The sequence below is a fragment of the Astatotilapia calliptera genome, chromosome 1 (assembly GCF_900246225.1).
Source record: "Astatotilapia calliptera chromosome 1, fAstCal1.2, whole genome shotgun sequence".
Lineage (NCBI taxonomy): Eukaryota > Metazoa > Chordata > Actinopteri > Cichliformes > Cichlidae > Astatotilapia > Astatotilapia calliptera.
Window position 1 is genome coordinate 7,004,426 of NC_039302.1, and position 23,815 is coordinate 7,028,240.

Sequence of the window (23,815 nt, forward strand, 5' to 3'; positions counted from 1 at the left end):
TATACACATATTTAAAAAAATATGACATGGCACGGTTCATATTCACACTGACACACTGCAACTGAACCAAGTCTAGGTGGATAATATATTTTATATTATATATATTATCATAAAGAAATGGCCAATCAATACCTATAATAACAGGATTTTTACAAACCTTTTGTATTCCTGAATGCTAATAAGTCCTGGGAAGTCATTCCAATCTTAGTGTTGAAGGAAATGTTTCAATTTACCATTTTCCGTGGTGCAGACTATGACCCCATTTGTTAATATTTTGCAATAATCTGCACATCAGACTAATGTTCAGTCACCTTGCATTATGAAACAGAGAATCAGATTACAAAGGCTGACTGTTTCCTCATCTGTCCCACAGTAGGATCTCTCTGTTGGGCGTTCTGAGGTACTCTCCCATGGTCCATATGTACTCAGTGAGATTTCCCTCAAGTTGTCATCCCTGATGAAATCCCTGTTACTGGTGCGAGCTTCAGCGAAACGTGTAATTTATATGGTGCTTTTGTACTGTTTTCTTATTTAAGGCCATTTGCCTGTGGCATGTTTTGATTTAAAGTGTTGTGTATACCCCAAACACCGTACATTTCAGTCCAGAATGGGGCAACTCATTTCCCTTCTCTTGGAACCATTCCTCTGTAACAGAGGATAATGTGTTTGTAATCTGGTGTTGTATTTGAAAGGTGGATGTTGTCTGCTAACAGGCTAATAAACTGCTGGTACTCTATAAAATAATCATGGTCTACTCTTATTGCCAATGGGCCCTAACCCAAGGCAATGAGTATTGAGCTTTAAACATTAATGAGTGAAATCTTAGGCTTTTCTGAGGGATGTGAAGCACTACACTTTACAAAGCTGCCATTAACTTGTATGATTGTCATGACTGTGACGTTTCACACCTGCCCATTTAAATGTCCCAGATGATTATTTCTGATCAGTTTGTAATAGAAACAAAGAGAGAAAGTCTTATAGAAACACAACCTGTTCCTATTTTGAATTCACTATTCCACTGAAAAAAATCTACGGAGATGGATATTCAATAAATTGACTAAAAACACAATGAAAACATATTGCATTCAGAATATATTAATACATTCCATCCACACACTGCTGATAGCTGGGTCTTTCATCTTATTCACTCACCAATTTCAGGAAAGGCATCACTTTTAAGCACACCCCTCCCTTATGTTATTAAGATATTTTGAAAATAGATTCACCTGAAGAGATGATTATGACTAGATGAGTCATTTAGTGCTACATGCTAATGTTCCAGCTTTCACTCTGACCAAATCAACAAAAGTCTCATTGCCAAAAGCTCATGTTGATTAGTCAATCTGAGTTCATTAACTCAGAAACATGTCCCACTTCTCCCAGTGTAACAAGGTTACCATATGAACACTCATCCTAATGTGCCTTTCCCCACCTCAGTGATTTTGCTTTATGAACCCCTGTCCCCACGGGTGCTGAGGTATGTGTGCTGCAAAATGGAGATCTAATTGGAAATGATCGCTGACAGAAGCTTGAGCCACAGAGTCCCTTAATGATCCAGGTAGCACTTGGATCACATAGAGCCCCCCCCCCCCCACCTCCTCCTCCTCCTCACTACCTGTGAAAGGCATTTTGAGCTGATGACAGCGGTGAAAGCCCTGTTGTGGGATTGAGAGGCCACAGCCACGCTGTGCTCTGTGTGTTACAGTGTGGGAGGGAGGGCTAGATGGAAAGAGAAAATCCAGAAAGAAGGCAAGCCTTTTTGACAGATGAAAGCCCTCTGAAAATTGGTAACTCTGGTGTCATTAAAGAAAGTGTTGCCCTTTTTAAGAGCGATTCAGCAGTGTCCTCTAATAGGAGACAGACCTCGTGTTCTGGTAGCCGTGTTTTTAGGTTACTTTTAAATGTAAATGTAATTCAACTTGAAAGTAACAAAGATGTCATGCATGCAAGCCCCAGTTATATGAGAACAGAACAAGCAATTTATTAAAAAATTATGGATGTTTAACATTATTCAGTAAAGATGTTAACAACACTGTAGCCTCACTATGAATTAAATGAATAAAATAAAATAAAATAAAAAAAAACGAGAGTGAGGCTGTCAATGTTTATACAGGTGATGGAGGTCACATTAAATTTCATTGTTTTTCAGAAAGGTGGTGCTATCATCACTGTCACTCTTTTTCAGGCAATGTGGTATTGTCCTCGTATTTAAATAAGTAAATTATGTTACAAAAAGATACACAAACCACACACTTCTTGGTGAAAATCTTTAGTAATGGACTCCAAAGCATTTTATCACTGGTACTATAAAGGCATTATAGCTGCCCTTTTATTAAACCCAGTTAGATTGAGATTCAGTATGTTTTTGTCATAGTTATTTTTTATGTATTTATTTATTTTTCCCTTATCTAAGATGTCACAGATGGCACAGTAATAGGAAAGTCATGTTAAATCTTGTACCTTTTAGTCAACAATTAGTACTTTAACCTTTTCAGATTATCTCTGCCAAACCAAAGACATTTTAATAAGTTAATTTTCTTTCTTTCCCATCGACATCCATGGTGTTACTGAGGACTCAAAAAAGCAGAAAACAACATATTTTATTGCTTGAGGTAAAAGTAAGGAGTAATGCAGCAGGTGGTTATAAAGGGATACATTTGGATAAATCTGGAATATAAAAATGTGACCACATAAAGTTAGTCTCAGCATCTAATCTGCTACTTTTTGTCTTTCGGTAAACATTTATAGCATGGTTGATGAAACTCACAGTACACAAAAGTGCTTTGGCCCCCTAAAAAATCCTAACCATTTGAGAACACTTTCTTATATCTTTGATAAAGTCAAAAATGACACATCAGGCAGTCTCTTCCAGCCATCTAAACTGAATGTGAAATGACTCTACAGACCTTGTCAAGTGAGATCCTGACCCATGTCTTTAATATCACTGTATATGCCAGTAGTGAAATTTTGACACATATGCCCATGGGCCAAATCACTGAATGTAGGCTTGTCCAGCCAGTGTCCCTTCCTTGTCGCCTTGGGCCTTGGGATGCCAGAGCTGAAAGTTTTCTCCACTGTTTAGGGCTGGGCTAAATGCACAGCACACAGTCAATACACCCATCCTTCATGTGACGCTAACTGACAAGGTGACACTTTAATGGCATGACTGAAAGTTCCCCTTGGCTCTTTAGTTTTTGAATGATGATGAGTGACATTCTGGCACGATTTCATCATCTTGCACCTGAGGTGTGGCGCATTGTGAATTCTTGTGATGTCTTACAAAGGAACCGTTGCATGTAAAGGTGTAAAGTTACTGAAAAGAATTAGCAAAATTAGGTATTAAGCAAATACGATGAGAAAAAAATTATAAAATTCAAACAGATAAAACAATAGCAACAAAAAATTACAAACACCATCTTTTATTTTCAACCTCCTTGTTGAAGAACCCGTTTGAGAAATATTCCATTCAGTTCACATGATGAAGCCAGAGCTTTATGGGATCCTTCCCCTTTTCTGAAGTGAGCAGTCATGTATTCTATCACTGCATCAGCTCTGTACAGAACTGTTTGTCTAAAGTGTAGAGATCTCAATCAGTAATCTAGTACCGCTGGTAGGACTGTAAACAAAGTTGATACCATCAAACCTGAAACTTCTGACAAAACCATTCAAAGTGTTATAATTCCCTTTGTGACATTCTCCTGAAAAGGTCTAGGGCAGCGGTCCCCAACCTTTTTTGCGCCACGGACCGGTTTATTCTCGACAATATTTTCATGCACCGGCCTTTAAGGTGTCGCGGATAAATACAACAAAATAAAATTAGTACCGGTACCGAAAAAAAGAAAATTTACTCATAACACATGTGAAAAGACCCAGGAAAACAGAGTAAACGATAAAAACGATAACAAAATAACGCTCAAAACCGATAAAACCCCTGAAAACTATACATTTCACACCTGAGCCTCAACTCTTGCGGCCCGGTACCAAACGACTCACGGACCGGTACCGGTCCGAGGCCCGGGGGTTGGGGACCGCTGGTCTAGGGGGTGAGAGAAAGTAACAAAAGGTCTCCATGTTGAAAATAAGGAGACAGGGACGTAAAATTGTTAAGTTAAAGGGTTTTATTAATGTTTCTATTAATGACTAAACTAAAAGAGACTGATAAGCGACTATCATCGTTTAAAGAAAGAAAACTACAAAACTCAGGGGTTGGTCAATAAACTGATACGTAAGTCAAAAAGGGTTAGTCACCAAAACACGCTCCTCTCCACATAGCAGTAGCAATCAACCACCCTACACACACAGCTTACTATCTGCAACCCAGCAACACTCTCTTTCTCTGGTCTTAAGTATTCTTAATTGCTGATGGGAGTCAGCTGCACAAAAAAAGTAGCACCTAAGCCAGGAGAGATGGCAGGACACACCCACACAAGGTCAGATTCACAGGGAGCCCTGCTAGTGCCGTAACACCCTGAGTCTGAGATAGCGTAATAGATGCAAAGAACATCAGTGCTGCTGCTATGGAAGGAGTCTGTGGATTATGTAAGGAGGTGGTTGTGCATAGATCACAGCAGGTCATTTATATCCCTGTTGGTATTTATTTGGCTTTGCACCTTTTAAATGCATGTGTTATTTCCAGTTCTTGGTGTATCGGTTCATACATTTGGTCTCTGTGCTTAAATGGAGTCCAGTTGTGTGTAGCTGGGGAATGGGTTACTGTTTCTACGTTATTTTAATGTCTTGAATCAAACCATTACAGCAAGAAGGTTAAACAGATGGAAGTGCTAAATCATCTGTGGAAATTTAGGGCGCATATTAATTTCCTTCAGGACTCTCATGTGAAAGTTCCACTGTGATATAGTAAAACGAAATGGGTCATGTATGCTTTAGGGGAGGTCTAGAGGGATTTTAGTGACAATAAATGAATCACTTACTATACTGCTGACCCTAATGTACACAATGGGGCAGCAGCTTTGAAATATGTCTGTAATTCCAAGCCTCTGCGGATTTGTCTGATAAAATTATCTGTTTAATTATATTTAGGCCATATGTACAATAGCCTCATGCATATTTCTGGCCCATTATTAAATTTAAGTGCATAAATGGTTTATCCATTACATACACAAATCTAGTACCAAATTTAATATGATGAACATCAACCATTAACCTCCTAAGACCCGAACTCTTCCACGGCATGCATTTTTAATTTCTCTTTGATATTTGAGCATATTGGGGCCCGATGAATGTAAAAACAAAGAATTACCAGATTTTTTTTTTACCTTATTTTTGTTTTTAAGAAAAATAAGAGGATGAGGATATTTAAATTTTGATAGAACAGTAGCAGTATAATGTCCTCGTAAGTGGATATCAGGCCCATGTAGAGCAAAATTTTGTATTTTGGTCTAAATAACCCAAAATGTGATGTCCTCATATGTGGATGCCAAATCCGAGGAGGTTAATGAATGAAGCAAAGTTTTGATAATAATGCAATAATTAGCACTACTCTGACAAGGTTGTTAGGATGATGAGTGATTCTCAAAGAAAAAAACTCCAAAATGATTATGTTGAAAAATCACAAAATAAAAGGAAACATGCCCTGTAGTGTAAAAAACACTAAACACTAGAAAAAAAAATCTAAATACACTAAAAACCAGAATATGTTAACCATTATAACCTGTTTGGTTTAGATTACATTTTGCTGACAATTATGCATAAGGTTTATTGCCAATGTTAAAACTGTGGAAAACAAAAATGGAATTAAAATAAATAATAGGCCAACATATTTTTTGACTGCATCACTTGTCACTTTTTAGTGATCTGCATAAAATTGCTGGCAGTCAGTAAAGATATGAACAAAAATCATCAGTGGAAGAAACAACTTTCATTGGTATGTATTTAGTTTAGCTAACCAGGTAGCCTATCTTGTAATTTCACTCCATGGCTGAAGAGGTGATAGTGAGTATTTCTAGAGTGAAGTCTGGCCTCAGTCAAATATAATGGGAAGAAAAAACTTTGTGTCACTCAAAGCACTTTTTAGTTGTTTACTTTATGTTAATTGGCTGTTTGGCTAGATTTAAAGTGATAATGCGGCTAAGTGTTTTACATGAAGCACTTAACATGGCCACTATAACAAATAATAATTCAACACCAAATTTAAATCAACCAGTGTGATTTTCTTTGGTAGGATAGTTTCAAATGATAAGACTATTTCATAAACTGCCTAAGACTGCATTGCAGCCCTATTTATAGTTCCATATTCACAAAAGTAAAAGAAAATAACCCATCAACATGAATCAGCAGATTAAATATTGTAATTGTAAATATTTCACAAACCGCTGTAGGCAATCATTGTACATTTAAGTCAGTGTGTAGTTAGCACTACTTTTGTTACACTTTTGCACACAATGTATCCAGCTCATCTCATGGCAGCATATGCAGAGTAAAGGCTCCTCTTTGAGCCTCACTTTTGTTGTGATGTAGGCTTGCTCAAGTTATTTTGTCAGTGTCATTTTGCTCTCTCTGTGCTTCCAGCTCAATGTAATTTTTTTCCTCCCTTCAGATCTGGTCTGCTACTAGTGATTGAACTGCAAGTCTTCCGGCTGTCTGGGAAGTGGTGCCTCTGCTTTCAAGCACTTGTACCGTGCACCCTGGAAGCGGCCTCTTCAAAAATCCGGGAAACCTCTCGCAGGTGGAGCTACTGTGTTATTATGTTGAAACTATTTCTGCAATATGTGTGTGTGTGTGTGTGTGTGTGTGTGTGTGTGTGTGTGTGTGTATATATATATATATATATATATATATTAGGGGTGCAACGATACACAAAATTCACGGTTCGGTTCGATACTTTGGTGTCACGGTTCGATATTTTTTCGATACAAAAAAATGTTCATGCCTTTTTAATTTGTCATTTATTAAAATTATAAATATATATTTTAACTCAAAAGTACAGTTTTTAAATTTAACCCTAACCCTTGTGCGTGTTTTTTTATTTTGACAGCGAATGCGCACCTGCGGACCACTTATGTGCAGCCCTGGTTATTTAGCTCGTCATATTGCAGTCACAGAAATTCTTTTGTCCATGAAACCATAAAGCTGCACTTTCTTTTTGCCTTATAGTCTGATTTGTCATAACTTCTCCGTTTTGTGGTAAGCTTTTCTTTGGCTGTCACTTCTTCACCCCGACCTGTCTTATTTGGCTCAGCAGAACTGAAATGCTTTTACACACGCACTCACATAAGCTCAGCGATTCTCTGCGCGATCAACCTCTCACATGTTTAAGCTTGCTGCGGGAGATTTCACTTGTCATGTTTGCATAGTAAGCTAACGATTAATAAGACGATGTCAGAGGAATTGGTGCACAAATTATCATCACTCACAGATCAGTGCTGTCGCTCTCTATACACAGTTCGCACGATTGCAAAGTGAAAGCAAAAAAACAAGCGCAAATTCAAACGCGACTTCAATATGTCACATATTGACAGTGGCTCACCGATGCCAATGACATAATTACCCAGCTACATTTCTGAAAGAATGCAAAAGCATTGACATATATTTTTCCTACAATAGCCCGACGGGCAGGGCAGAGATAGATTTTGGTAGCCCGACTGAAAAAATCGCTAGCTCCAGGACGTCGGGCTAGCGATATTGCAAGCCCTGTATCTGATTGAGGAATCACTCATCTTTGGAAAAGAGAGTTTATTACAGAGAAATGTCTCTTTCCAAAATAAAAGCTATACTATCCGCTTCTTCTGGGCTATATTCTCAGCAGCATAAGGAGAATCATGTGCTAACAGCTGTCTAAATGACTCGGCTAAAGTTAGTAGCATGCTTGTTGTTCTTGTCTTTGCACTAGGATGATGTCGGCGTAAATGTGCAGTCATATTCGATGTGTTCCCACTAGTGCTTTCAGGTTAATCTCGTTGAAATGACCTTAACGCCACAACACGGCAAATCTCCGTTAACGAGCTACCGCCGATCGCTCCGTGCATGGGGCTAGACGGCCAACACGTTAACGAGCTAACTGCGCTAACACACTAGTTCACACCAATGTAATTGAGCATTGCGTGGCACATCCAACATACTGTTTTACTTTAGTCCATGACGCGCTTACCTTCAGGGTCATAGTCACATGAAAACCAAAATAATTCCAAACGCCAGATCTGAATGAGGTTCAATTTGCCTGTTGCAAGTAGAGCTTAACTTCTGTCTCGCTAGCTTGCCCTGCGCTCTTCCTTCTGACTATGCTGTCTGTGTTGAGCGCTCAGTGGATCTGCGCTCGACAGTGCAGCCTAGGCGGAGTAGTCGAACACAGATTCACTGAGCGCTCAACACAGACAGCATCGTCAGAAGGAAAATTGATAAAATAAATTACAAAAGTTGTATTGTTCGATACATATGCGTACCGAACCGAAAGCACTGTATCGAACGGTTCAATATCGATACGAATATCGTTGCACCCCTAATATATATATATAAAATATCTGTTGACCAAGTTCTATGTCATCATGATGACAAATGGTCTCCATCAATTTTCAAATTGCCAATGCAAAGATTTGTTTCTGCGAGAACGTTTCCCTGAACTGCAGCGAGCACTGACTCCTGCAGTAGTTTGGTTTTGGTTGTTTCCATCGTTAAAGTGGTTCTCTGGTTTCTGTTCACCTTTATGTTCATTTCTTTGTTATTATTTTTTTCAGTTTTAATTTGTCTAAACTGTGCTGTGATTCTCATTAGAGGAATTGTGTTTATTAGTGTTTCTTGTTTTGAGTCGGGTAATTGCATTTGCACGATATGGGGCGATCGTGGCTCAAGAGTTGGGAGTTCGCCTTGTAATTGGAAGGTTGCCGGTTCGAGCCCCGACTCGGACAGTCTTGGTCGTTGTGTCCTTGGGCAAGACACTTCACCCGTTGCCTATGGGTGGTGGTCAGCCATCACCAGTGTGTTAATGGGTGGATGACTGAATGTGTAAAGCACTTTACTAGTCCTTAGGGACTAGTAAAGTGCTATACAAATACAGGCCATTTACTTATTTCACCCTTGCTACAGACCATGCACTCATACCATGTGTGTGTGAACACGTGCTAGCCAGGCCCCAAATCTTTTTCATTTTTGCAACTATATATTAACATTTATCTCTTTTTCTGGATGGCTGGTAGCCATGGGCTGGATCTCTTGGGCGTCACTTGGAGGGTGGGCATTGTGTCAGGAATCCTTTCTCCCATCTGTTGGTTAATGCTGGCACTGCAAAATCTTGGCTCCACTCTCTTTACCTCTTTCTCAAAGCAGGCAACTAGACCATGAAGGCAGGATATAATAGTAAATATAAATATGATAAATAAGACTCGTATGATCTTTTTCCAATCTTAAAGTGATCTTTTATAACTACCTGAGAGTGGAATCCCTTTACGTGACACTGTCCACGCAAGTTACAAACTAGCCTTCTTCACTCCTGCCACATTCTTTGTGCAGAAAGCAAAGTTAACTAATCCATAGCTCTTCTTTGCCACAGTGAGATACCAGAGATGTATTTTTTTTAATAGAAAGTGTCAGACTTTTTAAACTCCACGGTACAAGTATTACACCTTGGATCAATTGGTGGGACACAATGCGTCTGAATCCAATTACATGCATTTGCCTCAAAAGCAACTAATCTGCAGCAATCTCACAGGAGGGAGTACTCTACTGTATCGGGTGCTTCAGACAAATCGATAAACACAAAACAGAAACAGCAGTGCAATTCCCCTTCCTATCCGGTGAACAGAACATTCCATTTAATAAATAAATGAGCAGTGTGCCAAATCATCTTTCATCTGGTACAAAAACACAGCCAGTAGTTCAGTGTCACAAATCAATAAACAATGTGTTTATTCAAAATGCTCTGTGCATGTCAGTTTTCATTGCAGTCAACATCCAGGAGAGTTTTTTGTGTGCGCATTTTTCTGTTTGTTTTTTTTATATTAAAACTTTGTCTGTCTCACTTGCTTCTACCTAAAGTCTTTTTATTAAGTGTAAATGTTTAGATGTAAGCTCTAATGCCACAAAAGTGAAATTCATCTTGCCATCTAACATCTCAAAAAACAGAAGTATTGTACAAATATAACCAATATTAAGTTTTGATGGAGAGATAACCTTTAAATTTGAAAAGTTCAAAATTGACTTTATTTTGAAAAAGCATTCTCAGATGGTTGGTTACAACGGGGAAGTTGTGAAAATAAGGCTAGGTTTTGTTAAATGTCAGTTAAATGTCATGAATGATCTCTCCGTTTCTGGCCTGTCTATATTTGCAGATCTTTTAGATTTGTGTTGAACAGTAACAGAGTACTTCTCGAATGGCCATGACCCTCAGGTAACAATGCCACTAATGGCTTCTTTTTGAGAAAAAAAAAAACTGCAAGGTTATCCATTTTGAAAACATAAGACATGAGAGCTATTTCCAGAATCCCTTTCTTGATGAAAAGTGCCTGGATTGGTTTATTAACCACACCAAAACCTCAAGAGAGTGTACCTTTGTTAAATCTCCAGAACCAAGAGACCACTGATCCTTTGGGTCCTGAATCAAATGTTGAGTTTGATTAGAGGGTCACCTTCAGCTCAGTAGGTGATAACGGCTCATAAAGACTTCCTGTAACATGCCCCATTAATAGTCTTTTACCCTAATTAGGATAAACATGTCTGTCCTCATGGAATAGCATCCATTGAGTTTACTTAAAAAACAAAACAGTGGGCTTGCAAGATAATATTTATTGCTCTTCTTTCTTGTTCCTAAAAAATGTTCATTTTAAATGTAACATTAGAACATAACCTTAACATATGTGGAGCTACCTGTGAAATAAGACGAGCATGTAGTTTGTTTGATTTTTGTGTGCAACCTGAAAGACAGTCTACTTTAATTTTCTGACTAAAACAATAAACTCAAAGTAGCTGAGCAATGCAGTACAAGCTACAGTTCATATTAAATTAATGGATTCTTGTGGTAATGATGCATAGCTATTTTGGAGCTGTGTTTTGTTTTTGTCATTTATTTTTAACATCACTTTCCCTTTAATGCATCAAGTTCTCCTGATAAAACAGGTCATCTGTCATTAAGAGGCAGCTTCTAAAACAACATTTATGGTTGTTCCAAAAGGACTACAAAAATTCTAATAATGGAATGGAAATACTATCGCTCAAAAAGCCAATGCAGACCATTGGTATACCTCATACCAGTTACTATAATTGTGCTTGATGTTGCTCTGTTGCCTTCAAAACCTACAGAGTTGTGCAAAGAAATGGAGACAAGAGTACAATGAGAAGTCTTCCATCTCTTTTCTTTAGCACAGCATACAGTATTACTATTATTGTCATTGCTTCTTTGACAAGACAGTCATTATTAGTGATTTTACTAATCAATCTGTCACAAATTTTTTTTCTTTTGACTGTTGGAAAGACATTGGATCTGTTTTTGCTTTGAAAGGAGAAAAATATTTGAAACTACAAAGAGCATGTGCTGTTCGAGGAATCAGAAAAGAAAACAAAGCAAAATAAAATATCCATCCATCAAGGGCTGGAAAAGGGAAAAAAAATATCAGACAAAAATCATTGCGCCAAGACGCTCATGGCAAAGCACAAATTCCAGTATGCATACTGAGATTGATTTATTGATACAAATCTTCTTCACCGTTGTTAAGTGATGTTTTCTTGTGACGTGTTCAGTGAGCCAGCGCTGTTTGGATTTTTGGAATGGTTCATTTGGAAAGGATCTCGACAGGAAATACACAAAAATCACTTATCTAAAAAGCAGACTGGAATGCATGCCAGAGAGACAGCACCACGATGACAAGCTGGAAGGCGAAATGGAGAAGAGCTACACAGCAATGAGGAACTCACTGTGGAAGATCCTACTGGTTGAAAAAAAGAGAATAAAAACAGAAATGAAGTCACACACAGTCAGTCAATTTGCATGTTATTTATGATGGTTTCAATTAGATATTCCTTATGGTGTTATATACAGGTTTGCACTCAGGTTCTTTAAACCCAGTCTTTGTCTTACCTAACTTGTGCAGCCATGATTGTTAGCTGCACATTCAAACATGAAAGGATATATTGCAAAAATAATAATAAAAATAATTATTACAGGCAGGATACATATACATATACACTGGAAGTACAGAATAAAAGGTGAAGTAAATCATCTTATTTGCATAACAACAGCAAGTCAGGTTCTAATGACGATACACTCACTGGCCACTTTATTAGACCTGTTCATTTAAAATACAAATGTCTAATCAGCCAACCACATGGGAGCAACCAGCAAATTTAATAATGGTCAAGACACCTGCTGAAGTTCAAAATGTGTCTGAGTGGGGATTTAATAATTTTTTTGTGGTTGCTGTTCCCAGATAGGTTGCTTGGAGTATTGCAGAAACTGCTGATCCAGTGGGATTTTCTCCCACAACTGTCTCTGTGTTTCCAAGTTTGGTCTGAAAAGGAGAAAATGTCCAGTGAAGACATGGAAGCCTTGTTCATGAAAGAGGTCAGAGGAGAATGACCATGCTGCTTGGAGCTGATAGGAAGACAACATAACACAAATAACCACTCATTACAACAATGATCTGCAAAAGGACATCTCTGAACAAACGACACAACCTTGAAGCCGATGAACTACAATAGCAGAAGATCTCACCAGATGGCAATCTTGTAGCTAACAACGGAAACTAAGGCTACAATTCAAACAGGGTGATCTAAAACGGACAATAGAAGACGGGAAAAACATTCTCCGTCTGTCAAGTCTCAATTTCTCCTGTAACATTCAGAATATGGGCTCAGGATTTGGCAATAACAACATGAAAGCAGGGATTCATCCTGCCTTATATCAACCCCGAGGCTACTGTTGGTGTAAGAGAGTGAGGGATATTTTCTTCACACACTTTGAGCCCCTTGGTATCAATTGAGCATTGTGTAAACAGTATTGTTACTCACCATGACCATCCCTTTAGGACCACAGTGTACCCATCTTCTGATGGCAGCTTACAGCAGAATACTACATCATGTTGCAAAGTTCAAATCATCTCAAATTGGTTTCTCTCTGAATTTAAGCTCTGAATTGAATGTTAAATGTCACAATTAAGTTAAATAGTAATAACCTCATGAGCACTAATATCTGTAGCACTGTATTCTTACCACAGTAATCTGATGGAAAAGCCTATTTGTGGGCCTCAGTCCTTTTTTTGCATTTGACTTTTTCCATAATACACGTCCTGTCTTGGTTCAGTGAAAAATGTTCAAATTCGATCTGAAAAGGTATTCTAATTGCTGCCTTTCTCTGATGACTGTCGTGGCTATTGTTTTTTCAGAAAAATAAGGGAAAAACAGTTAACATAAAATTAATTGAGGTAGCGTTCTCCCCAAACAAATAAATACAACCACTGGTCTTCAAAATAGACATTTTAATATGATTCTTTGTTTGCGGTTGTGTGGGGGAAGAAAAAAAAAATGCACACTTTCGACACAGCTCATAGATCAGTGTACACAGTATAATTCTATTGTTGGTTGCTCAAACATGGAATTGTTTACATGGGGGAGTCACTGAGCTGGATAATGTGCTGAGAAACAAGGCTTCATGGTAAATGAATTATGAGTGTTTTATCAAATTGCTTTGAGTTTTGTTCTGACCTTCAGCTTGTTTGGAGCTATGCCATAGAAGCTGGCCAGACTCATGCCTGTTGTGCGATTGTTCCCAGGAGATTTGGGCTTGTTGACTCATTTGACTTTGTTTTTGCTCCTGCTTGGGAAAGCTTAACAAATTGTTGTAATGTCATTGTGAGGTGATGTAGCCAAGCTAGATGAGTCTCTCTAGCCCTCCTTCATCAGAGTCCTTTGTCATGTTGCATGATGGATCGACTAGAGTGCACAAGCCTTTGGTAACAGGTATTTTTAATGATGATCGGAGGAAAGCTGAACTTTTTTGAGAGTGCAGGATCAAATTGAAGAAGGGCTAAAATAATAATAATAATAATGATAATAATAATAAAAAGATCAGTCAGTGTTATCATGAATGAGCCTCCAGAGCTCATGTCTTAGTCTTGCGTCATGTTTCAAGACACTATTTAAATCTGATTATACAATTTCCTATCAAGGATATATTACAACAATAACACATAGCTTAACAGATAGCAAAAGATAGATTCCCACATCCAATATATACATGTCAAGTCATCTAGAGTCAGTCAGTGCAGATGCATAGCAAAAACAACTCTCTAATGCTTGCAAACATATTTAAATCACAACAGTGAGTGCAGATATGTTATGTTTTTTTAAACACTATTTTACCAAGCAACAGACTTAAGCCCTTGGCTGCGGTTTGACTCGATGGTACGCATACTGCAGTCTTTTCCTTGACTGAGTGTAGCCATTGATTTTTAACATTACCAAGAAATCAGATTTTAATAATTCAAGGAAGGCAAAAAGAGATTCCTGTGTACAGATGGCAAAGAACGTAAGTTCTACTAAAAAAAGATACACAACCCACAAGGCCACTAAAAAGCTGTAAACCAGTCAACACTGTTATTATCATAAAGAAGCACATATTTTGTGAAGGATAGTGCCGAGGGTTTGTTTTTTGATTATTAATGAGCAGTTTCCTCTTGTTTATTGTTTTGCTAACTATACAAGATTAGCTTTCACAGTTAATTCAATAAATATTTGGAAACAGTTTTTCCACATGGTCTGCAGTTTATCTGCATTTTGAAAACCTGGTGGATCAACAAACGGCATTTGAGTCCATCTTCATAAGCTGAAATAATTTCATTATGTCTGCAAAACAAACTCATAGAAATATGCATTTTTCAGTGTTGGCACTTCAAATTAACATTTTTATCATCCCATAAATTCCACATGTTATGACCTCTGTAAATGAGAAAAGCAACCACTTGAAATTGCTCTCTTTTTGGCAGCATTCGCTTTTCTGGATTTTGTTTCGACCTGTGTAGGGCTTCTCTTCAGGAAACATATTAAATGTGTTATACAAATAAATTGGCTGCATATCACGTGCTGTTGCGCTGTTGTTCTTAAAGGCCTGGGTAGTTGGCCTGAAGAGACAAGAGGCTGATCAGACCTTGAGAAGATCCCTAGTGACAGCACATCAGTACCAGCCTCTTCTCTGACATCCCCCCTCATTACCACACTGTCACTCTCTAAATGTGCAGACATGCATGCAAGTAAACAAGCACATGCATGCACACACACTTGGTGAGCAGTTCTTTATGCAGATTGGCTATGTAGGGCAGCCTCCTTCACTGTGTACGGTGGTGACATTGACACATGGTAACGGAGGAGATTCATTTTCTCACGGGGTTGGTTTGGGGTTTATTTTAAGCCCAGGAGTTTCATGGAGCAGACCTGATAGCTGCCCACACCCAAAATGTGTAAAAGTCTGAGTGTGGGGTTTGGGGCTGTGCTCGTTTTTAACATCCTTTTAACCCTTAGCTGCCAGTTGGTGCTTTATGTGGCATTCTGGCACCTTTTCCTCTCAAACGAATAGCTTTAAATTATAAGAACGTATAGCTCAGCAAGAGGGAGCAAGATATAATCTTTCCTGTAATGGTCTACCCAAATGTCCACTTTAACCCTCCACACTATTAAATATGGTTTTGCATTTAGAATCCTTGATCCAAGATGTTTACAGATGACAATAAACTTTATAACAATGAACTTAAACTTTAGAATTCAAACTGCCGGGACAGTTCTTATTTGGTGGTGAAAAAGTTTAAAGCAAGTTTATGGTCTAACCACAGCCAAGAGCTAGACATATGAATTTGTAAAACTGTTTATTTTGAGCATATACTCAACATCAACACATACAGATCGATCGTACTGCCCAAGTAATGTCATCACCCAGACTTTCTTTCAATTGCCAAATACCGTTCACAAACCAAGAGAATGTAATTCTAAATATCCTCACTACTTTTATGGCATGCCTTGCAAAGACAGGAATGCCAAGCTAGTAAACAAAGGGTGTGAACGAAACAAGCTCTCAAAGGCTTAAACCAATAAAGCAGCTGATATTATCAACATCAGATTTTCCAGATATTCATTAAAGTTGAATTTAGTGCCATTTGAGCTTTGCTAGACTAATTAGCTTCAGAAGATTAGCAAGTTAACTGCACAAAAACAGATGCTGTGTACATGTAAATGCAAACTGTTGACTGAGAGAGGCTATCATTTTATGTGACGTACACCTGAGTGTGGGGTTGGTGAGCAGTTACTGGGGCACATTCACCATCATATATGATGGAATAATCACTGTCATATAGGGACATGGGACTGCTGTAGTTAGTTATGTTTGCTTAGAATTTGTTTAATTTTGGGGGGCTTTCAGTAGGGGAGGTTGCTTCAGCTGTGTGTGGGTAGTGAGTGTATGTACTTGAGAGCAGCGCTTCCGGCAAATAGCAGGGATAAAAAGCTGTACAACTGAATGATGAATACTGAAAATATTAAATCCTCATGATGGGGGAAAAAGGCCCATGGTGAAAATATCCAGAAGTATCCTTAAAGACTCTGCAATCTCTCTCAGTGACCTCAATTTTAAAACATAGGAATGCTGATGAACATTCTCACTCAGTTTAATTTTTGTATGCCAAACTGAAACTGTAAAATACCAAAAAATATTAGTAGAGTAAAAGTGGATGCACTAGTATTTGCAATGCAATATTGACGGGAACGGGGGGGGGGCACAAGCCAGTGTACTCTTAGAGCTGTTCAGAAGACTGGTTAAATGTGGTTGTGTATGGGAAGGTATGCCAAATCAAACATGCAGAAAATCAAGTATGAGATTTTCAAACCAGATTGGTCAGGGCCCGGGGTAACTCAACTGCCTCCAGTGCTGTTAGCCAACAGGGTGCCAGTGGAAGCTGTGCTAGTGTTGGCTGAAGACCGAGGAAGAAGGAAGGATGAAGGTGTGTTAGGAGGCAGCAGGAGAGAAGGAACAGCAGGAATATGGAGGTGAGAGTAGGGATTTTAAATGTAGGGACTGTGACTGGTATGTCGAATGAGCTGGCAGATATGATGAGAGAAGGAAGGTAGATTGTGTATGCAGGAAACCAGGAGGAAGGGAAGCAATGCTGGGAGCATTAAAGCTGTTCTGGCATGGTGTAGATAAGAAGAAAAGTTGCAAGGAATAGAGGTAGTGAAGGTAGAGGAGTTTTTATACCCAGGGTCAACAATCCAAAGAAATGGATAGTCCACAAAAAACGTAAAGAAGAGGGAAGGTGAATGGGTGGAGATGAGTGCCAGCAGTGATTTGTGACAGAAGCAAAAGTCAAAAGGAAGCTTTACAATATGGTGGTGGGAGCAGGTATGATGCACAGTTTCGAGATGGTGGCACATACAAAAAGACTGGAGGGAGGGAGCGATCATGATAGACAAGATTAGAAATGAGAACATTTGAGGGACACTTCAGGTTGAGCAGTTTGGAGACAAAATTGCAGAGGCAAGGCTGAGATAGTTTGTACATGTGAAGAAGAGGGAGAGTGCATATATTGGATAAAGGATGTTGAACACTGAGCTGCCAAACAGGAGGAAAACAGGATGACGAAAGAGAAGATTCATGGATGTGTTGCAGGAGGACATGCAGAGGGATGGTGTGTCATAGGAAGATGATAGGAATAGGGCAAAATGGGAGGAAAATGATCAGCTGTGGTAACCCAATAAGGGAGCAGTCGAGTTAATCTTGCTTTCAGAAACCTAGTTTTTTGTTTGTTTTATTCTCAAAATTATGCAGGCTCTTTTAGCTTTCTGACAAACTCTAATCTGGCCCTCTTCTTCTTGAGTGAAACCAGTGGTTTGCACCTTGTTATAAACCTACTGTATTTCCATTTACAAAGATGTTTGTTTAATGTAGGCTTTGACAGTGATACACTGTCCTCAACTTGCTAGAGAGGATTTTTGACTTGGTTAGATGTTGTAAAGTTGTTCTTCCTGACCATGGAAATAATTCTGTCATTGTATATTTTAGTTTGCTTTTAGGCATTTTGGTGCTGGTGAGATGAATGACATTTTTCATATGTATTGGTATGCAGGCTTTGGAAAGCTTGTGCTGATTAAAAAAGAAAGAAAAAAGCAAAGTTATACATAGTATAACAACGAAGCATTTTAAAGGTTACTTACAATTTTGGCATTGCTGGTGATTTTGCTATTGAACCTATTATTGCACTTTGCAAAACCTTTTGAAGGCATTTCTTTAATAGGCTACTGACGACCACAGTTACACAGAGAAATCAAAGTAGAGTGAGAAAGAGTAAGAGAAATGTGGGCTGAGTAAAAAAGGAGGTTTTATTGCCCCACGGTGACTCAGTGCTGTGGATTTGTTGGTGTTGTTCATTGCCCTCCAGGGTATGCAAACTTGGTGTCTTTTGCCACTGGGTTTGCATACTCTGTTGGATGGCAGTATTTTAGCAGGTGTCCAGAACTTTTCCACTAAAAGTGCCCATGTATTCCTTTGTGGGTTTTCCCATGTTGTTAAGTCAATTCTATTGTTCTGGTATTGATGTAAGATGTTTCCAAGTTATAAAAGGTCTATGACCATGCCAAATGAATTTTTTCCAACCTACAGAAAACCCAACCCATGTCGTTGAGCCCCAACAACATGGAACAAGGCATTTCAGATCAGGCCCTTTCTCAAAACACTAGCAAAGTGATCTCTGACAAACTGAAGGCCCATTTGATTACATGTATTTTTGAAACAGGAGATGAAAAGGAGGTTGTTATACAGGAGGAGACTACTCTTTTGTTTTCTGTGTCCTGCATTTGAGTCCTGTCTTACCTGTCATGCAGCTGGACATGGCAGTAACAGCGTGGTGCTTTTATAACCAGTGAGTGGAGATTTGGTCTTTAGCCTGAGACAGTCTAGATCTGGTCTCAGCCTTGGCAGCGATACCTGTTTGGCCAGCCAAAAACTGAGCCATTGGAGGCAGAGAAAACTGAAGGTGTCATGGCTGTGTACCGGCAGGCAAGTAGGAAGGACCCAAAATGCAGGATTCAGTGAGGCGAAGTTGAACTCAAAGTAAACAGCTTTATTTGCAGGTTGCAGACGAACAGCGGACTAACTATACTGGGAAAATAGTTGGAACCACAGATCATAGACTGAGGGTGAGTAGACATTAACAACGCGACAGAGAACAAAGGAAACACAGGGCTAATATACACACGGCTGTAATCAAGGGATGAGAGACAGGAGGGGAACACACCTGGGAGAAATCACAGCTGACGAGAGAGGGGAAACGTAAAGAAACAATTTACAAGGAGGCAGACAGACACGGAACTTAATCTGGAATAATAATCAATATTATAGAAATATACCAAAATATAAAAAACTGAAAAAGTTGGGTCAAAATGACCCAGAACCATGACAGAAGGATTTAACAAAAGACAGTTTATGTAATTTTAGAAATCCTTGACGATTTTAAATTAAAAAAAAACAACAAAGTAAGAGGCATTGGAAGAACCACTCACTGAGCGAGCAAAGCACAGGGTCATGCAGCTCAAGATAACTAACAATTTGAAGAGCCACAATATGAAATGGATTGTAGCATAAAAAAAGGAGAATAGAAGAGAGAAAGCGTGGCAAAAACAGAAACACAAGCACAAAAGCATTCCCAGCTGGGCATACTACAAGAACACTAGACAGTCATCTCGAGATTTTTCTGGAACATTATAAATATTGAATGGCAGAAGCAATTAATGCCTATTTTGGAGAAGAGCAGGAGAAAATACTCTTCTATCAAAATGTATAGTGCTGAACAATACATTACTTTGTGCCCAGATTTCTTAAAATGGTTGAAAGTGGAAAGTGGAAAGGCTCTTGAGAAAAAAAAATCCTCTTCTTCACTAGCCAGCCAGAAGCACTGATACCCATGTGTGTCAAAAATAGCATTTGCTACAGTAACTGGAACTACTGACATGCTCCTCTCTGGCTGATGTAATAGAGGAAAAAACACATCAAACGGATTAGATGAGTAGATAATAGGTGGTATAAAACTGTCCTCAATCTGTTAGAGTCAGTATGGATAGCATCACAACAACATACTGCCCATATTGCCAATTTAAATGAGAAACAAAATTGCATTAGGATGAAAGTAGTGCAAAATGATGGTGCAATAAGCACAGCGATTGTCCTTCAATGTGAAGGTCTAAACCCAAATAATCCCCATGACAGAAAACATTTACCCAGCTGAAGTGTCCTTGAAAACACTGAATCCCAGTGGTACTGTACTGTAGCAGCGTTTCTCCCGTGGGAATTTTTTTCAAGTATTGCAAAACTATTTTTAAACTGTATACATCCACAAGACTGTCTGTTGCAGTGGGATAGCCGACAAAGGAAGGAAGGTGCAGTACTTAAAAATGGTACTTGGGTGAAATCCTAGGCTAATATGTAATAAATGTTCAGTTAATTACCCAAAAGAATCACCAAAGAATTAAATTAATTACCTACTTAAATAACTTAAACAGTGTAGCTTCTAAACTGGTATATCTGCAAAGGACAAAGTGACTGCTGTAGAGAAGAGGAAATTGCCTGTTCAAGAAACATGTTCCTGGCAGGATGTAGCAACATCAGCCAGAAAGTGTAAAGGGGATAGCAAATATATAAGCCTATTACAGATACATTAAACATTTGCAGCTAAGAATCAACTTGCTTATATTTTTAATATGTTGTGAATTTTTTATGACTGTTAGCTTGCCCAGGTCACTCTTCGGATCTCAAAGGAATTTTGTGGTGAAATAAAAGAAAAAGGAAATAACAAATTGCCTCTTATTATCTTACCTAAAGGATACTGTGAAAGTTAGTACATGAGATGTCTGAAGCAAAGGCATCAGGCAGTTTCCTGTACAGACAGTGTCAGTTACCATCCATACAGTAGCTGAATTTACAGTGTATGATCTGTACCTGCACTGCAATGATAATGATTAAACAGCCAATATCTTTTTGATGGTAAGACTGTAGACAGTGTTGGGAAGGTTACTTTTAAAATGTATTCCATTACAGAATACAGAATACATGCCCCAAAATGTATTCTGTAACGTATTCCGTTACGTTACTCAATGACAGTAACGTATTCTGAATACTTTGGATTACATAATATATTATCATGCTTTTTACAACAACGTGAATGTACTATTGCTGTGTGATTTATTACTATTACTGAAGGTCCGCGACTCCGAACTGTAGTAAAGGGACCTCTGACTAATACGGCGGGGTCCCTGTCGGCTCGTAGCCGAAAAATAGCTTTACTTTGTTGTGTGGGTCAACTTTTCTTGCGAGAGACAGAGAGAGGCGTTGAAAGGCTGCTCCAACGGAACTTATTGTTTTCGGAGGAAAACACGAACACTGTGTACAGTCGAGTCTTAATAGCTTACTTACAACTGGGCTCGTCAGGCACTCTTCTTGGCTGCAGTGGTTATTATTATATTTACATGCTTCCAGCTCCCGTTTTTCCTCGATGACAACTCGTACCTTTCCACTCCCCTTTTTCTCCCTCCTCGCGCTCACAGACACATAACGTGTATGGCAGGTCATTCTCCCTGCAGCACGGACTACACTGCCCATGATGCTACATTCTTTAGAGCTATGTTTGTAGCATTCTGCCTGTTAGCTTAGCACAACAACAACAACAACGAAAAGGCGCTCTCTCACCCAGGAAACACACAGTCGCAGAGAGAGAGAGAGCGTCGCCCTGTAACCATGGCAACCGTAACGCTGCCGCCTGGAACAACAGAACGTAGCTGTCAAACAAAACCCAAACAGTCCTGACCCGCGACAATATGAAACAGGAAAGTACCGCAGTGTAATCCATTTATTTCAACGAAGTAACTGTATTCTGAATACCACCTTTTTAAACGGTAACTGTAACGGAATACAGTTACTCATATTTTCTATTTTAAATACGTAACGGCGGTACATGTATTCCGTTACTCCCCAACACTGACTGTAGATATATGATATTGACCAGCAAATAAACTTGACGATTTGCAAGCATTATCCTCTAACGCCAACCCTGTTTTAATAACATAATAATCCAATAATCTGTATTTTTGACTCAATTTCAGAGTAATTTTAGTAATTTGGAGGCACATAATTGAATCATATTAATGCGGGGATACAGATGTTGGTTCAGAATTTCTGTTTCTGTTGGGAGGAAGTGACAGTTAAGTGAGACAGGTAAGTAAGGAGAAGTTATGATGTAATAACGTGCGAGACAGCAAAATCTCAGCAGGATTAATCATGGTGCACCACTAAAAACATTTCAGACAGTTTATTCCTTGGCAGGTTGCAACAATAAGAATTATACTTACATTCTAACCAACTTCACCACTCTGGAGGACCGCAAAGAACACCTGGACAGTTTGCGGCAGTATATTGACGAGTGCTTCAAGCATGTTGTTATGGGAAAACAAGGTAACAAGGTGCCGACTCCCTTCAGCAGCACATGAACACTGTCCTTGAAACAAAGCCACCTCGAAGACTCACCAGAGCCAGCTACAGCATTGTGGATATTTTAGCATCCATAGATAAAAAACTGTACAGCTTTGATGCACGTCTGGCCCTCCTGGAAATCCTCCGTTAAGATTTTCAGGCACTGTGTAAGTCCGTGGAGTTCTTGCTGCTGAAAACGCCAACCTCAAAGAAACTGTGAATTCCCTCACTCTCGGAAGAAAATAAAAAGAATCAAAGAAACTGTCATCAAGCTCCAGGCCTGCAGTATGAGGGACAGCTTGATGTTTTCGGGAATATCAGAGAAGGTAAAAGAAGACCTGGAAACAACGGTGAGTGATTTTATCCAGACTCACCTGAAACTCCTGGAGGACATAGTTAAAAACATCGCTTTTCATTGTGTCCATCGTTTGGGAAGTCGACGAGCTGAGCTACAATTATATACAGCCATACAAGATAACAGATACACAGACACGCACAGACAACTTTAACATTCAACACTCCACCAGTTAGTTTAAACATGACCACACTGAGGTTTGTTACATGGAATCTATGTGGTGTTGGGCCAAGGGAAAACATGTATTTATATAATAATGACCTGCCAGGAATCACCTGGCTATGGACAACAGGAAAATTAATGTTCATATAAGAGATGAAGGGAAAATACTTGTATTAGTTGTTTCATTAACTAGAATAAAGAATTAAATCTTTACAACTACCTCACCATAAGAATATATAATTTACAACCTGAGAAAACTGAAATTAAATGAAGTAATTACTGAGGAAACACAGTCTCTGATGCAAAGTTGGTATTTGGAGAACTTTGAACATAAATCTAGAAAATTCCTTACAAACCAGTTAAAGCTAAAAAAAAAAAAAAAAAAAGAAAAAGAAATTTATTCTATAAAGGATTCCACTGGGGAGATTCCTCATGACCCACAGCAAATAAATAAATATTTTAAAAACTTTTATGAAGCTTTATACTCATCACAGACTAATCCTTCTGATGCTGACATTTGGCCTTCTCTAGCACCTGTTTTTTCAGAATGGTCACTCAAATGCAGAACAAACAATCTTAATCCTTAAAGATAAACTTAGCCACCATTAGTCTACTTCTTAAACCAGAATAAGATCCTACACTCCTATCCAGCTGCCGCCCAATTTCACTTATAAATGCAGACCTTAAAATACTTTGCAAAATACTCCATTCATAATATATCCTTATCAAACAGGTTTTATCGAGGGTAGACACTCAGCCAATAATACACTTAGACTAATAATTCTAATAGACTATTGCTCTATCAGCAAGTTATAAACCACAGTGGTCTCTTCAGATGCAGAGAATGCATTTGACTGGGT

The 23,815-nt window shown here is 38.7% G+C and overlaps 1 long non-coding RNA gene across 1 annotated transcript in view; it reads left to right on the forward strand.

Moving 5' to 3' along the window:
- Positions 1–23,815, forward strand: part of LOC113017255 (uncharacterized) — a 77,561-nt gene that overhangs the window by 19,048 nt on the left and 34,698 nt on the right. The window contains exon 2 of the long non-coding RNA XR_003271437.1: positions 6,557–6,685. This is a non-coding gene — a long non-coding RNA (uncharacterized LOC113017255). The remainder of the gene's footprint in view (positions 1–6,556; positions 6,686–23,815) is intronic.